Consider the following 18,351-nt stretch of genomic DNA (forward strand, 5'->3'; position numbering starts at 1 on the left):
GTGGAGAAATAAACCATAAGGACAATATTTAACAAGGTGAAATGTTATACCTGATCGCTGATGGTGAGCGTCGATCGACACAATTAAGTGGCGATCGATCGATACTCGTGATGCTTTGTCGACCGACAATGGCATGTTGTCGTCGATCGCTTCTGGTATATCAAGTCTTCTTCCTTGGATCTTTTTCCTTTTACCTATCATAAACAAAACACTAAAAGTCAGTAAAAGATAACTAATAAAACATAACTTTTTTTTTTCGATGAACAGTGTTCTGTTACATTAAGGCTGCTACAGTACCTCCCCGTTTTCTGCTACAGTGTCGATCGATTTCTTTGCTACAGTGTTGATCGATTTCCTAGCTACAGTGTCGATCGATGCTACAGTGCGATTGCTACAGTATCGTCGTTACTAATCATCCGTTTTTTTTTTGACCTGCAATAAATAAAAACTTTAATCAGTAACAATCAAAACTAAACTGAAAGAAATTACCTAATAGTGGGCTGCCTCCCACTCAGCGCTTTGTTATAGTCATTTAGCTTGACTTTGGAGATCTGATTTAGTCCAGATGAGGATGAGAACTCGCTCCAAAAAAAGTCTCAATTTCTACTCTTTGAAGCTTTATCATTCTTGTGTGAAAGCCTCCTCTGTAGACTCTTCTCCTTTGTCTATCATCTTAGCAAGAAGGAGTGCTCGAAGCTTTGCAAATGGATGTGAGAAGCATCTACTGCGCACTCTGGATTTCCTGACACAATCTGAGAAGTGAGGGGTCAATGATACCTGAGGATCATCCTTGATCCTTTTTATCTTCTTCTAATTTCTCCTCTTCTTTCCCCCAGACATGTCTGATCGCGTGGTGGTATCTCCATCCCTAAGATTTCCACACACATCGAACTCCCTCTGCTCTGATACGCATCCAGTGTCGAGCGACGATGAAGTGGTAGTGTCGATCGATGGTGAAGGTGTAGTATCGACCGATGGTGAAGTGGCAGTATCGATCGATGGTGAAGTGGTAGTGTCGATCGATGGTGAAGTGTTAGTGTCGATCGATGGTATATGTTCGGTGACGATCGATGCTGCCTCTCCTGGGCTGTTATCGACTTCACTTCTACATCTCAATCCTCTCTGAGAAGCTTCTGCAAGTATATGATCATCAAATATCCCAGTGTTATGACTTAACTGCATACTTCTATCTGGTGGGATAGGAAATTCAACTTCAACCACAGCGCATGGGACCACAATCTTCACAGGATCATGTATCATCTTCACTCTTTTGTGATGCCCATCAGCTTCTTCTGTCCAGATAGGTGGTCTCTGATGTTTAGGGACAGCAAGGTGTGAGGCCTTAGACATGTACATCCTTTCCTCAATCGGTTCCATCTCAATTATGCAACCTGGCGGAACGTCTAGCAATGGGCATCGATCGATATTAGGTGGGTAGTGTCGATAGATAAGTGGTTGGCGATGTCGATCGATGTCGGGTGGGTGTAGATCGATGATGTGGGGTGGTTGTCGATCGATCTCATCAGGTTGGTGTCGACCGATGCTAGCCTTTGAAGTTTCCAGATCTCCTCTCGAAGTATACTGATCGTCATCAAGCTTCTTCTCCGAATTCTGATCTATATCTTCAAGTCATTCCTCCAGCTCTAAGGAGTCTTCCATAGTGACTTCTCTGTCTACATCGTCGATCGATGATGAGGTTGCAACGTCGATCGACGTTGAGGTCGTGATGTCGGTAGACGTTGAGGTCGTGATGTCGGTCGACGTTGAGGTCTTGCCGTCGGTCGACGTTGAGGTCCTATCGTCGGTCAACGTTGAGGTCCTGCCATCGGTCGACGTTGAGGTCCTGCCGTCGGTAGACGTTGAGGTCGAGTTTTCAGTGCCAGCTTCCTCTACTCTGCTCAACTATCCAGGCACATGTTGTTCATCACCCTCTACCACATATCTCCTCAGAGATTCCATCTCAATCTATAGATTCGCTGCAGCATCATAGAGAAATTTGTTGAGAAAGGCATCTCTCATGTCATTCCAGGTAGTGAGAGATTGGTGGTAGCTTCTTGAACCAGTGAGTTGCATCTCCAGCTAGGGTGTATGGGAAGAGTTTGCAGAAGTGGTTGTCTTCAGGGACTTCACTGAAGATAAACCATACCAATTCCTCAAACATGTTGATGTGATCCATTGGTTGTTCGTGAGGAAAGCCATGAAAGGGACGCTGACGCATAAGCTGGATATATATAGGTTTCAGATCAAAGTCATCCCTCTCAGCAATGAGTATCTCTACCTTCTCTGCCTTCTCACAAGTAATGTCGATCGATGGCGTTGTGTTGCTGTCGATCGATTTCTGGTTCACGCTGTCGATCGCTGTTGCTTGGAGGGTGTCGATCGATTCTTCCCTCGTAGACTTACGGATCGTGCAAAAACCAGCAGGCTCCTTCTTTGAAGAACTCGGAAATCCTCTCTTCATTATTGTTCATGGTACTAAGATGTATGTACCTGAAACAAAAGAAAAAAAATTTATCAGTTTTTTGTGAACAGTAGTAAAACCTAAACTAAATCTAACTAAACAAGATCCAATGGCGATCAAAGCTCCTCGGCAACGGCGCCAAATTTGATATCTCTCAAATTACCCTAAGTAGTGATTTATACTCTCTCAAATAAGAGGTCGAGTTGTAGTATTTAGGGATCGAATTCACAGGTAGCTAGGGAACCAATTAGATCTAAACAGTTTATGATTAAGCTAGGCTAATAGTTTTAAAGCAGTAAATAAATATAGAAAGCAGTAAACAAGTTGAACAAGACAATTGTTCAGCTTGGCATGGATTTATTTGATGGAAGGATGGTTACTAGATCTAGGGTTTCTATTCATGTAATCAGGATTATAATGATATAGAGGCTAATTGTTGCTTGCAAGATATTATAGAACTCAAACAATAACAATAATCTACCAGCTCTCGCATGTCTAGATTATCTATCACTAGATCTAAGATCTCAGCTCTCGCATGTTGATCTGTAGAAAGTGTCGATCGATTATTGTATAGGAATATCGATTGATACACCTTTCACAATATCGATCGATTAATCTATTGGATCATCGATCGATATCACTTCTTGTAAGCTTTACGATCGGGTTGAATATGTGTTCACTAGGGTTCCTAAATCAACTCTCGTATGTTTCTAGCAATCCTAGCTCAATAGAATTCAGTTCAGATAAAAGACCAAGCGATGGCATTGTGCCTAATGATTCTAAGATCAAGGTTCTAGTACATAACTCTAGAACACAAGCAGTAAGAACAATCCTATGATGAATATCACAACTTAGCAGTTCTATATTTTGGGCTGATCCCTCATAACCTATCTGAACCCTAAACCTAACAGGTGGATCTATTCAGACATGAAGTTTGTCACAGAAATCATGGATAGAATAGATGAAATTGCAATAGATATAAAAACCAAAGACAATGGAGTTCCAGGAGGACTCTGAAGGAGTTCCTCCTTTTTCTCCTAACTAAGAACAATGAATTAAAGAAAGCTTAGCCGTCAACAATGGCTTAGAAAACACATAAATAGGGTTTTAGGTCGTACAAGGGTATTCTGGTAATTTGGGGTTGCTTCTGGCCTTCAGCGGTCATAAAACATGCTCATCCCATATTCTGGCATCACTGTCGATCGACACCAATGCTGTGTTATCGATCGACAATCCTTCATCTCTTCGACAACTTCCTCTTGCGAGGCAGACTGACCACTCTTCAGTAAAACGGGCATAACTTCTGTTACAGGATGCTGATTGACATAAAACTGGTGGCATTGGAAAGCTAACGCAAAGATATATCTTACATCAAAATATGGGCTCAATCTAACGGTAGGAAGATCTCCATCCATAGCTAGACATCTGACGCGCCTGTGAAGTTCTGCACCTCAAAAAGCTCCAAAATTATCATATTTATCCAGATTGTTCCTGAACCTGTAAATACTCTAAATAGACTCTAAGTTATTAAAACACCTATATACCATGGCTAATAATGGGTAAAATCCATGGTATATCAGCAAGCTACCATATTTGGAGACATCCTACCACATATGATAATAAATTTAGAATACCTGCATGAGCAGGTACGGTATGAACATAAATCATGATCAATTACTTACGACTGAGCCAAAGAGTTCCTAATATCCCAGAGGCTAGGATCAACTTGTTGAAGTTTATCCCTTGTTCACGAACATAACAGAAAATTCAGACTGCAAATCTACGACGCATGCTCATGGAAAATATCGTCAACAATTTTTGCAGCCTTCAGATTCCACCTAATGCTTTCTGATAGGCATTACAAAGTTCTATCTTCTGATAGGCATTACAAAGTTCTATCTACTGTATAGTACAAATATGAAAATACCTGAGTTTTTCATACATTAAAACAAAGAAATCAAAATAATATATGTGAAAAATTACTACCTTTGCTTCGAGGGAGATAAGAGAATATCTTAGGAGTTGCTTCTGCATAGACAAACTCCGGGCCTCAGTGTTCACATGGCACCTTCAACAGAAGAAACACTATTTTGTAAGATAAGAACTATATAAAACCTGTAGCTTACCAAAAGATACGTGATACAAAATTCTTGTCTGGTGTTGTTAATATATATATCATGAAATTAACTCACTAAAAATATAAAAGAAAATGTACCTCTACCTGATTATATCGAATAGTTTTCCATACTCTCCTTTACATTATATGGTACATAAGGAGGATCTTCCCTGGCCAGAAAGTTATGTATTCTACATAACTATATACTGTTCGGAAGAGACTTACTATATCTAATATATATATATATATATATATGAAAAAGCGAAATGGTGAGGCAACTTGAAAATCTAAAGTGGCTAAATTATCAGCACTAAAACTTTCAGCTTCATAAGAAGAAAAATTCTTTTATTTTCTCATCTTGGTAAAAGAGAAGAAAAATTCCCACTTAAAGAAAAGCTTGTAACTGGACTGGATGCAGAACTGTTAGAAGATACACATCAATGAACTCATTATTTATGAATTTTACATCGTTTATGACACTGTAAAAGTATATAAAAGAAAAGCAACCCAATGTTAGATAGGAATTATATCTCCATGAGACTGGATAGATTAATAAATCAGCGTAGGTATTTTAATAAGAGAAACCAAGTTAGCTTAAAGATGCGACTACCATACCAATCAAGCTAAACACTTTAAGCAACAAACAAAATATTTATGAAAAGAGAGAACATTTAGGAGTTTTAAGCAATAAACAATATATCTCACAGGCCAAGCAATTGTAATTACAAAATAACCATTACTGCAGAAATACGGATATCTTCTCAAATGCAACATTTAGGAGTTTTATGCCTAGCTCTCGCCTGCGTAAAAGTGGATAGCAGCTTTAGTAAAAAGGATATAAGAAGTAACGGGAATGCTGCATCGGAATATTTTAGTGGAGCGATATAAGCTATGGATCACCGGCTGATATATGTTCGGCTAAGAATTGTTATCATCGGACTGGAGTTGGAGAAGTAGTTCCAAGAGACATGAGTAAAATATATAGGGTGAATCTGGTGGAATTGAAGCGTTAAGTTGCCATCGGAGTGTTATAGTAATGAGGCTTTGATGAATCGGAGTGGTGGAAAAGCCGTTACACCAAGAATCAGAACGTCTGAAGTTAGGGTTTTGTTGGTTAGGAAGATGAAGAGAAAGAGACATGTCGCGTTAGTACAGAGAAGAAACTTCATAGTTTTGATGGGCTTCCTATGGGGCTCAGAATAATGACAAAATGAATTATAGAGTTTGATTTAGCTGCAAGTTATTGGATTTGTTCGTCGAATTTGGAAGAGGAGATTTAGATATGACGTGGCAACACTTTAGAACTTAATTGGTTATTTAATCCACTGAGGTGGACACTCTAAATGTTGAGTATTAAACTCTTTTAGTATTGTAAGACTAGAGATTTTTCCGGGCTACACTCGGGTTTTTTCCCTATATTTTAATTTAGTTTATTATAGAATTTGTATTTGACTATATATTTTTACACTTAGACTAAATATGCTAAATAAATTATTAGACAAATTTGCAATCTTGTATTATTTTTGGTGACTAAAATATTAAAATTCAATTTTTTTTTATTTCAATATCAAAGTTCATATAAGTTGGTAAGAAAATTGGATGAAAAAATAAATTGAATTTTAGTTAAAATTAAATTATTCCTTTATCTCATTTATTTGAATTTTTATGAAAATATGGTTATATTAACATACAATTCAAACATTTTTTTAACACTAAAACCAACCAATATATTTTTAAAATTTTTAATATTGATTATTTATTATGTGGTGCTAAGAAAATCTATATAATTCGTTCTTAAGTGTTAAAGCAGTGGTGAAATGAAGAACAATTTAAATATAAAAGTGATTTACATTAAAAGAATCCTGAATTATGTCAAATACTTTTGTTTCCATGCAGGAAAACAAATTACTAAAAATATAATATATTCTCTAAGATATATTTGTATGTTTTCCCTAAGAAAATCCAAAGAATGTAGTTAATTTTTTAAAAAAAGATTGACAATTTATGTCTTTTAATTGACATTCATTCATTCAATGATTGTCTTTAATCATGCTCACCAATGGAAATTCCCATTCTAGTATTTAGTCTTGGGGCTAGAGAGAGGGGGGTTCACAGCGTTCCATGTACAAACCTCAATATTACTCATATAATTTCCATCGTTTTTTTTTGAGAAAGGGCTATAATCTCCATTGTTCATCATATCGAAGTATATATCATATTATTATTTATTTCACCTTGGAATAAAAAATCAGCGTTTGTGTAGGTTGATCAGTGAAATATAAGTATTATGTTTGGTAAAATCACTGAAATTAATCAGCATGTGTAGCTTGTACTTGCAGTATAGAAACTTACAAAACAGAAGTAATGGTTACAGTGTTTAACTTTCATTGATTAATTTCTAAATCATTGAACAAACTTACAGTGTTTAACTTTCATTGTTTAACTTTCAAACTCCAAGTTTCCAAACCAATTGATACAAGAAAAATAAATCTTAAGAAAAATGCTTTACAAAGTTCTGAAAAATTCTCATTAGTTATTTTCTTTCTGTAAACATCAAAATGTCTCCTCCTTGAGCCTGTACAACTTCATTCCTTGCTGCTTGAAGTAACAACGATCCTCTTCGTCCACCAACACAAGATTCAGATAATACTTGACATTGAATTTGTTGTTGATGTTCAGTATTTAGTGTGTCTTTTCCTGCAAAAAAAAAAAATCGTGAACTTTGTAATCTACCTCCATCGAACTGCACCGTACTTCCTTATTCACTTGCGTTTCCTTCATGAAAACCCTCTGTTCAACTGCCTCTTCGAAAAATCCATAAATAGCAAGCATTAGATATGTGCACATAAGCACAAGTTTCATCTAGATCCAGCTTCATCAAACACTTTACTACTCGTTCAACCATCTCAACGTTACTGTTTTTCCTGCAAGTAGAAAGAAAATAACTCCATATAATAGTAGCTTCTTCCACTGTTATGTTCTTTATCATTGCTTCGTGTTCCTCCAATAGCTCTGCTTCACCCAACAAGTTAGCCATGCAAGTGTAGTGTATTATCGATGGCTCAATAAAATACTTGTATCTCATCATTAATTAGACTGATCAAATACCCAATTGTCTTCTCTAATTCAGGACAAATTCAAATTTACCGTTATCAAATCTCTGATCACCTTCATAGCAAGTGACCATTGTTCCGCATGACGAACACATATAACCAGGTCACAAAATTTAAATAATGACAAAACCAATACAACATATGTGTGCAAACTATAGGAAAATAGGAACATCTAGTAATAAGCAAGAAGGAATTTCTTACTTAAGCTTCAGAAACGTACCCAATACAAACAAACTCACTATATGATTATCATGAAGATTTTGGTTTTAACGAAATGATGCAGACACTAATAAGTTATCAAAACCCATCAACTTATATGATACAAAAGCTTTAAAAATCTAATCACGCCATAAACACTTATCCATAGAGAACTATAAAAAAGATAATTAATAACTGATATTCAAACCCATTCAATAGAACCAATAGCTGATACAAAAGATAATGATAACTATCCAAAAAATTTAATTAGCTTTTCAAAGCTAGAAGAAAACACATACAATGTAAGAGCTTATCCACTGAAAAGTTAGGAAATTTGATCAATTTTAACTTGCGAGGTTTAGACAGTTGCATGAGGCGGCCTAAAATTGAACTAATAAAACTGTAAGTTAAAAAGTAAAGAGAATACTTATTGTTGAAAGATGATTCATAAGTTACATCATACGCAAGTGAAATTCTCACGTCTCCATGGTACTATGCTGCAACAAAAGAAACCACATAGGTAAGTGTTTACAGGTTCCCACGATAGTGAGGAAAGAGAAATAATGATTATATAACAGTAAGAGGAATCGAGAAGAAAAATTCGGGATATACTAAATCGAAACAAAGAGAAACCAGTTGTGATAGTCCGAAATCGCTCGTCTGGTAGTATCCCAGATTTGCAGCTTAATTCTCTTCTAATCTAGCTCAATAGCCCGTATCTTGAAATAATCATGTTAAAAAAAAAGTACTTGAGAGACTATTGACCACTACAAAGAGCACTTACGAAGAGCGTTATGTATCAAAGAGTTCATACTTGACAGTTGTAAACTTGTAATGAAAGAGAGATCAACATGGTTCTTGTCGTAGGTTGCATGATCAAAGAGAATCATGCTGTTCAATTACGTCCTATTTATTAGTAGTTTTTTTATTTATTCTGATCAAAATTAATATTAATAGGGATTTAGAAATAATAAAAATGTAAAACTATACATTTTCTTAATAAGTAGAATCATAATATTACATTATGAAAAATTATGGAAAATGATTTAAGCCACGTGGCATCTTTCTGGAGAGGTCTTTTCGCTGATGTGGATGCTCTATGGAACCTCAAAAGGTTTCTTTTATTAGTATAGAAAAATTATGGAAAATGATTTAAGCCATGCTGCAGCGCACCGACCCTAACCCCTCACCGTGGGATGATTTTGAGGGGTTAGGGTCGGTGCGCTGCAGCGCTGTGAAATCTGGGATCCGCAGGACGGGTTGTCACAATAAACCTCAAAATCTTTCATTCTCACGTTTGTTACCAATGTTTCAGACTACATGGTATCTGGGGACCAGCAAAGTTGCAGGCCGTGAAACCACAAACGGGTCCTCTGTCGTAGCCTTTACTCTGGCATAGTAGTTCATTTCCAAAACCGATTTTGACCACGGGGAAATCAGGACTGTAAGACATTCTACCTCAAGTGATGATGTGGGACAGATGGGTGACATGACGCTTTTGATATTAACCACTTGATCTGTAAAAAAGCAAAAAAAAACTTTGATGTGTAATCTTAAAAATTCTTCAATCTAAATTATAACAAAAAATATATTTTCATTTGTTTTATTTTATACATGGAATATTTGAACATAAAATTATCAAACATAAAATTATATTTAAATTTCAACAAACAATTCCAATTTTATATCTATTATCTGACTAAGATACTTACTCTATTACATTGAATCATTTATTTTATTTTTACATTATCTATATCAAATTTACGAAAATAAGTATAACAAAAAGTGAAAGTAAATTCCTTAAAAATAAATGTATAAGAGTAAGAAAAACTATGATTTGTGTTAAGAAAATATTTCACTTACTATCATAATTAGAACCGACTAAATGTTGAAAATACAAGAAAATTATATAATTTTAAAAATCTATTAAACAATAACTGATCTATAATAAAAGATAACAAAACATGATAGTAAAATTAATATTATTTCCAGTTGCGGGTAACATAAATTTATGAAAATTGATTAAAATTATATATGGTTTTTATTGTATATTTATTTACTTAAATATATGATTTCTTTTCTTTTTGACAAAAGGCGTTCTAAATATATGATTTCTTGAAAATGAAATAAATACTCATTTTCAGCAAATATATTCATTTTTATAATGATTATAGCATTTTAGATTTACTCGGAGCTAGGTGTCAACATTTTTGGAACATAGTTTTGTTTTGTTTTGTAAAATAATGTTAATTATTCTCAGTAAATAAGAAAATGATTACATTAAATATAGTTTAGTAATTAAGATTTTGTCTAAGAATATCATGCATTAGTATTAGCTTTTTCCTTTTCTTTCTCTGATTTTATATAGATGTTCAATAGCTCTTGGAAGAGAAGGTCAAGTGCTTGAGCCTGTATGAGATCACCTTAAAACATAAACCACAAACACAAAGTTATTCTCAATCAGTTCTCGCCTTATTTTCTTAGTTTGAACTAAAAAGTTGTAGGTTTATTTTGGTTATCACTATCATGGAAGTTGAAAGATATTACACCAAACATGAGGGAAGAGCTCCAGCAGCAATGAAAATGACATTAGGATCAACTGAAGAAATGGTCTCCATAGTAGATGAAGTGATGGGTTTACCATCTTTAATCGCTTTTGGTGTATGTTGCAAAAACTTGATCACTCAGGTTTTAACCCGAAAGACTAACTGCAAGTGCACAGTAAAGTACGCAGTAGTATGCGGAATCGAATACACAAGGACCAAAATTCACACGAGGAGCTATAGATAAATTACTAGCTAAGGCTATAAATGAGATTTTTGTTTGGTTTTCTAATGACTAAAGACAGTAAATAAAAGCGAGTAAACTGAAGAAACAGAGATGTAAGACTATCAGAAAAAGCGTCGGGCTCAGGGTATTCTCGGGGAAATCATTTCGCTGTTGACAAACAGATAAACTAGCTAGAGAATGAAGTTAAACAACGTCTTGAACTCAAACACGACAGTAGGTTGCGCCACATTTGTTACTATCTACATCCCAACAAAAAAAAACACAACTTATTTTTGCACGTTTTTCTTACTAATGAATAATGAGTTAGTAACGTTCAGGTGCTCTCCTTCACAAGCATTTGTTGTGTTTTCGTACTTTATAAGTTGAGTTTAAAGTTTGTAATACATAAAATACAATTTATGTTTGCTATTGTGGTTTACTTCTATGGCTCTTTTTTTGTTGTTGTCGATGGTTGAATGAAAAGTAAACAAGAGGACTATTAACTTGGTTCACACACAAGAAACGTGAGTTATATATTACCCGTTCGGATTCAGATATTACCCGAACTGGTAAAATAATTAATTTGTTTTGTTGTTCTAATTAGATGATTTTTAGACCAAGCTGGTGAATATATACTAGACAAACATTTATATTTCGAGCTTGCACTTATATTCTATAACAGCTTGATATATTAGATTTGAACACTAACCTGTTAATATAGTTTGCCGGTGATTTTTTTCAAAATTTTGATTCTTAGATATGTATATGGAGTGAAACTAATTTTTACAGATGTCCATTTTTTTAATTGACACTTATGTAATTCATTGAATTCATAAAAGAAGTTAAGAAAAGAAACTTAACTCATATCAATGAAACAAAGACGAGAACGAAAGCACAATTCTATAGAGGTATAAAATAAAATAACTTATGGAGAGTCAATAGTAAACAAATCGAGAGCAGAAAACTAATCCCCTTTCATCATTATACAATCAATGTTGCCTATTTGATTTTTGTGATTTGTGTCAGCCGCAAAACTTAATTTCTTTTTGTGCATATGAAGTCTTAGAAATAATTAAAATGAGATGTAATACGTTAGCTCTTCAACAATATATATTTAAGAGACCAACATTTGTATTCATCATTTTATAATCGATAAAGATTGTAGTTTTGCAAAATGTTAAAATCATTTCATAAACAAACATTATTATAAGAACTCACCCCGCGCATGTGCGCGCGGGTTATCATCTAGTATAATATAAATTTATAGTTTACCCATATAAATTTAGTGCTTATAATTTTGAAGAAGAAAGGTTACGTGGATGTATCTTTGCAAATAACTCATTTATGTATATTACTAATGTGCATATTAAAGTGTTTTATTGCATTAACATAACCTATATAAGTTCTAATGTATTTACAAAATCCATATAAGTTTAAGAAAATGATAGAAGTCAATATTGTCGAGGAGGAAGAGTTTCGTGGGGAGGTCTGGTAAGCAAAGAGACAAATGATGAAAGATTATATTTTGTGTATAATACTGATGTACATTAAAGTTTATAGTATTATGTGCAATACGTAAGTTAAATAATTATACTGATATCATTGTTCAATTTATTTAGGAAATTGTGTGTTAGAGATTTATATTGAATTTCTTATGTATTAATTCAATTTAGCAAATTATGTATTAAATTTGAAAGAGAACAATATATGCTAAAAATAAGGAGTAGTTATCACTTCAATGGCATTTTATTGTAAATAAATTGTAAGTTTAAGGGGTATTTTTTTTTTGTACTTCTGTTTTAATAGTATTTATTATTCCATTTATTCTCATTGTCTCTTCGTACCTCTTGACATCATTTTCGGCTCCGATTAAACCCGTTAGACCGAAGCTGCCAGTGCCAGCAGAATGCAGAGACATTGAGAAATGTATCGATCCATTGATAAATTTGGTCCAAGGGAACGAAACAAACTGTTGTAATGCGATCAAACGTAGAGAATCGAGTCAATGTATGCGTACACTTTTTACGTCCAAGGATTCTTACGTAAGATATGGGACAGAGCATATTTGTGGGATGTGTGCTAGCCTCGGCAATTGTCGCCATCGTCCAAAGATATAGATATTTATAACTCCGTTTTTTTTATGTACGTGTTTTCAAATATATTGAAAATACTTAAATTTTCTTTTTTTTAATTACAAATGTTTTGTTAGAATTTGAAATTTAATGAACATAAAGATAAGTGTGAAACTAAAAGATTTATCATATATATATATATATATATATATATATATATTTTAAGTCTAAGTGTATGTTAAAATGTAAAATGACATTAATAGCATCAACTTTCTCATTGTCCTCATGACCAAACAATATGCTCGCCAATCCGTTTGAGATTCACCTAATTTCTTCGGTAAGCTTTGTTGGTTTTACAGTTGATGGTGCTTGTTTCTTTGTCAATTCAAGTCAGCTAGGACTTCGTATTCTCGATGTTGCCTAAGATTCTAGAGCTTCTCACCAAAAGTTCATGTCGATCAACATTCCAACCTCTTTTTTTATGGATGCATCAACGTCGTTTATTCGACTACCAATCTGTTATATCGAACAATTTCTTTAAGGATTAAGATGAAGCTTTCCATGGTTTTCTTCATACTGCTTAGCATGACTTGCCCTTTAACGGCTTTATCATTCGATTTATCGTAATTCTCTCTACTTATGCTCTACCGTCGAGTATGTTTCTGGGATCTTATGTTTCATTTGTAAAGTCAATGCTGACTGAGGTTTTTATAGTATACGTAGCTGCACAAATAAATGTATACAACCCCTCCCCCCCCCCTCCCCCCCCCCTCCCCCCCCCCCCCCCCCCACTGCCTCATATCAACGAATAAGGATCGATTGATTTTGAATCCTTTCAAAGATATCAGAATTAGACCAACGTAAACTCAAGCAAGTGAACTCTTGGATACATACAGCTACAAGATCAGCACCCGAAATATATTGTGTAATAGAAGAGACGCCTTGGACTTCATTTACAAATCGGATAGCAAAAGCTAATCTCTGAGACTTGTATAAATTAAATTCTCAGAATTTTCAGAGAGATTCGATCCTAAAGCTCATGTACAAGCCTTTAGGCTCGCGATTGCCTGATCTCACCTTACCAACAAATAAACAAATCGATAGATAGATAGGTTCAAGGAGGTCAAATCTCGAATCATGAATCTGAACGTCAACACAACTTTAACAACACTCAGAACTGTCATTTGGTTCTCATCAAGATTCAAGGAACAACTAAAAGTTCAACCACCAATATTATTGGAGAACGTGATACATCATGCTTTGGCATACTACTTACTAGAAGATAAGACCACTATTTTCTCTGCCAAACACAGTCGAGACCCATCACCACTACCTTTAGCAAAAAAAAATACCAAACCAAATGGCTCGTTGTCCAGCGAGCATAACTATGCAATCGACAGGTCCCCCAACACAAAGAATGTAAATTTCAATCTCGAAAAGTTTTGCAAGTTCCATAAGAAAAAAGGTCACTCGACCGAAGAATGTCGAACCATGGATTTTACCTATTTTTAGTCATTGCATATAAGTGTTTTTAAATACATATTTACTGTTTTGGAGTCTTTTTAGTATGTTTTCAGGTTTTGGAGAGATTCGGAGGAAAATGGTGATTTTGGTGCATTTTGGAGATAAAATGATAAAGACCTGAAGCTGACCATTGACCAGACTATCGATCGATGGGCGAAGGTTTAGGGTATAGGGTTTAGAGTTGATGTTTCGGGGTTTAGGGTTTGTATTTAAAAAAAAAATAGGGTTTAGGATTGATGATTTATATTTCAAAAAAAAAAGGTTTAGGATTAATGGTTTAGGGTTTAGAGTTGACTTTTAGGGTTTATAGTTTGAATTTCGAAATAGTATAATTCGAAAAAAAATTAAAAAAAATTATTTTTTATTTTTTTAGATTTTTATTAATTTAAATATTTATAAAGAACAAGGGCATAAGGGTCTTTTGCCACTTAATGAATAATGTATTTTTGAAAATATTCCTTTAGTGGTGGTAAAAATGAAAAGTGGTAGCATGAAAGTGGTAAATACGTAATTTCCTCATTTATCAAAGAGGTAAATAGATATTTATATTGGTTAACTAATCAAAATTTAAAGTTTAGATTTGAGAGGTGGATTTTTGGAAGTGAGGTTTAGGAATTAGAAAAATAATAAAATTAATATTTAAAATTTAAATTAAACTTTTTAAAAATAGTTTCAAAAAATTCAAAATTCAAAATAAAAATTCAAAAAAAAAACAGAAAATAGAATAATTTGAATTGAAAAACATATTATTCGAAAATGATTAAAAAAAATTATTTTTTTCCTTTTTATTATTTATTTAAATAATTATTTATATATAAATAAAGTAAGGATATAGTTATCTTTTACCTCCTTAATAAAAATTCTTTGGTCTTTTTCTTCCTTGTGTGTTGTTTTAGTGAATAACCATTTTTGTATCTTTTAAGAGAATTGCCCATCATTTTTTTATAGCTGAAAAATAAAAGATTCTTATTAATCTCAATTGCTTTGCTTTTTAGGTTATTCTTCTAGATTATCATAAAATTTCAGTTTCCTTTCTATTTTAAAATGAAATGAAACTAAAATCATTATTCTAGGTTATTCTTCTAAATTTCAATTTCAGTTTCCTTTCTATTCTTATAGGTTATTCTTCTTGACAAAGCATAATGGGTTTAAGAAGAAAACGTTGGTGAACTTCATCTGCTCCATATGTCTACAACTTAGATCATCCCATTATGTTTTGTGTGCCGTCTTATAACCATTCAAAGTTTTAACTTAATGTGTTCACTGATTGTTTTTCAGGCAATGAGATGGTTTATATGCACCCGAGTGGCGGAAGCAGTTCAAACATTTGTGATCACGATGTATCTACATTATTGATTATAGTTTATATAAAATTTGTTTTTAATTTATAGTTAATTATATATAGAGCAAATTTAATAATTCATGAAGGGTTGTAAAGGCATATTAACTGCTGCAATTTTTTTAACGTGAGAGTTCAAAGTTGAAAAATCATGTCGCAAATAATAGTATAGTTATAGTTGTTTAACTAGTTTATCTAAAATCTTCTAAACTTTATGTTTGTTTTATGCTAATTTCATCCAGCCATTCAATTGATTTCTGATCTATTAATTTGGTAACTTAAACTTTTATTAATTCAATAATTTTTTTTTGTTAAAAAATCATATTCTTCGAACCCTCAATCTGTAGAATCTGTTGGAACTCGTTTTTGACAAAATAGTTTAAGACCATTTTTCGGTAAGTTTCCGGACGAAAATGTTTGTCAGAATAACCAAATGTTTGACACTGTGAAGTAGTATACTTATATGTCAAAATCGAAGTTGGTTTTGAATGAAAAATGTTAGTCCAAAGTCATTGACTTGGAATTGGAAAGCTTGTAAAGTTTGACAATTTAACTATGTTTAAAATTAGTAAATGTCCCACATAGAAATATGAGTTATGAGTCCTCTAATATATATATGGAGAAGTAGTGACTTGGTTATGAACCTTGTCAATATACTATGGTATAGTACAGTGAGGAAAAGATATATCTGATTAAATGTGTGATTGCATTGAATCAAACCAAACCAAAGTTGGAATCAGATTCGGGTTCAAATTTGGAATCGAGTTTGAAATTTGGTCAACGGACTCTAACCGATCTTTTGTTATTGTGACTGAAGTCAAATCAATTTAGTGATTGTCTTAAATTATTTAATTATTAAAAAGAAATCATAAATATCTTTTCTTTATATCAAAAAACGTTTTTTGACTATGTCATTATGGTTGTTTTGACAATGTCATAATGGTTGATTCATGCTCTAAAGATTCATATTCTAGTCTTTTCACACATTTTAATAAAACATATTAAATTTACATATTTTTTTGTGTTTATTTTCTTTCCACAATTTTAACCTAATAAAAAATCAATTAGTGCAATTAAAATTTTTGAAATTTGCAATTAGTTAATAAAACATGCATTAAAAATGTAAAAAATGAATCTTTTAAAAATAATTTTTTTCTCTAGATTATGTATCTTTAAAGAACGGAAGGAATATTAATTATAGGAATCAGTGTCCTAACGCTTTTTGGGGTCTTAGCTTTTGGAAAAGCTTATAAACCCACTACTCTTTCCATATTGAAAGATTCATTTTCATACAAATAAGAAAACAATTATTCCATGTAGAATAGTGCTGTTTTATTTTTATTTTTATTTTTTGTGTCTGAGAATACAACACAAAACTAGGTTTGATAGATACTGTTTTTCGGTGATTATAAACAGAAACAATGCTGCAGTTGTATCCCGGAAATCTGAGCGCTATGAAACCGTCACACTACGGAGCGTTTAAAATTTTAAGGAAAAAGATTAACTATTTCGACTCTGCAATTTTTCTTTATTCTTATATTTCGGTATATATTGTAATTTTAATTTATGTTCATATTATTTTTTACAAATATCAGTTTTCCAGTGGTAGTAAAATAAGGTTCCAGCATAATTGATGTCTATTTTCTCCAAAAAAATCCAAAAATCCCTACATTAGTTATTAATATTGGTCTTTCCGCTGACAAATTTCATATTGACCGTGATCATAATGATCGTGGAGGACGAAGAACCTAAATGTCGCCTTTCTCTAACTAATCTATTCGTGTATTGTACGCTATAATTAGATATCCAAGCATTGAGGTACTGTTGTAATAAGAATTCAATGACACGAGTAAAAAGAAGGCGGTGCTTGCTGACATCTACATAGAATTAAAGAATATACTTTCTATTAATAATTGAGAGGGAGGAAAGAAATAAGAAAGTGTTCTTACTTGTATGATACTCTGTGATGCGACATTATATGTCATTCTAAATGAATGTATGCAAATTAATCTATAGCAACAGTACATTGTATTCTTCGGCTATATTTTCGATGGACCACCTCTTAATAATTAGGACGTTGGAATCAACTTTTTAGTTTAGAAAGATGATCTCGTATACTTCTACTAATTGGGGGGGGGGGGGGGGTGGGGAATAAGTTTTCCTAATAGAAAAGGTTGGAAAAAAAAAGATATTGGTTTCAGTTTAGGAGATTAGTTAGTATACTAAAGAAAAAAGAGTATACTAAAACTATGCCCTTTGCCTAAAAGACATAAAACCGCTTCTCAAATCAACACAACCTACACAATTTACTAGTGTTACATGTGTTAATGACATGAACAAACCATGCATATTTGCTTGAGTCACACACACCATACATTCCCAAAGTAAGGTTTTTTATTTTACAAATTCCCAACAATCTTAGCATTTTTATATTCATTGAAATCGATAAGTCAAGTATTCCAGGGATAAAAAGCTATATGTATTTTATTATTATTATTTAAGTACGAGATTCATACTGGACATACGCAAAAAAAAAAATTAAGGCTGTATAGCCTTATAGGAATAAAACTTTTATCAGTTTATATAAACAACTTTCAAGGAGAAGTATCTTGTTAAAAGAAGATTTTAAGTTATTGATTACAAAATTTTCATTGCGAGACTTTTAACAGTTTTATTAATTTATAGTCTTCTTAAAAATTCAAATGTAACATAAAAAAATATCTAAATTTAGTTAAATCGTTGATGTAACTTTTAGACCG

Source organism: Brassica napus, chromosome C4, assembly GCF_020379485.1.
Source record: "Brassica napus cultivar Da-Ae chromosome C4, Da-Ae, whole genome shotgun sequence".
NCBI lineage: Eukaryota > Viridiplantae > Streptophyta > Magnoliopsida > Brassicales > Brassicaceae > Brassica > Brassica napus.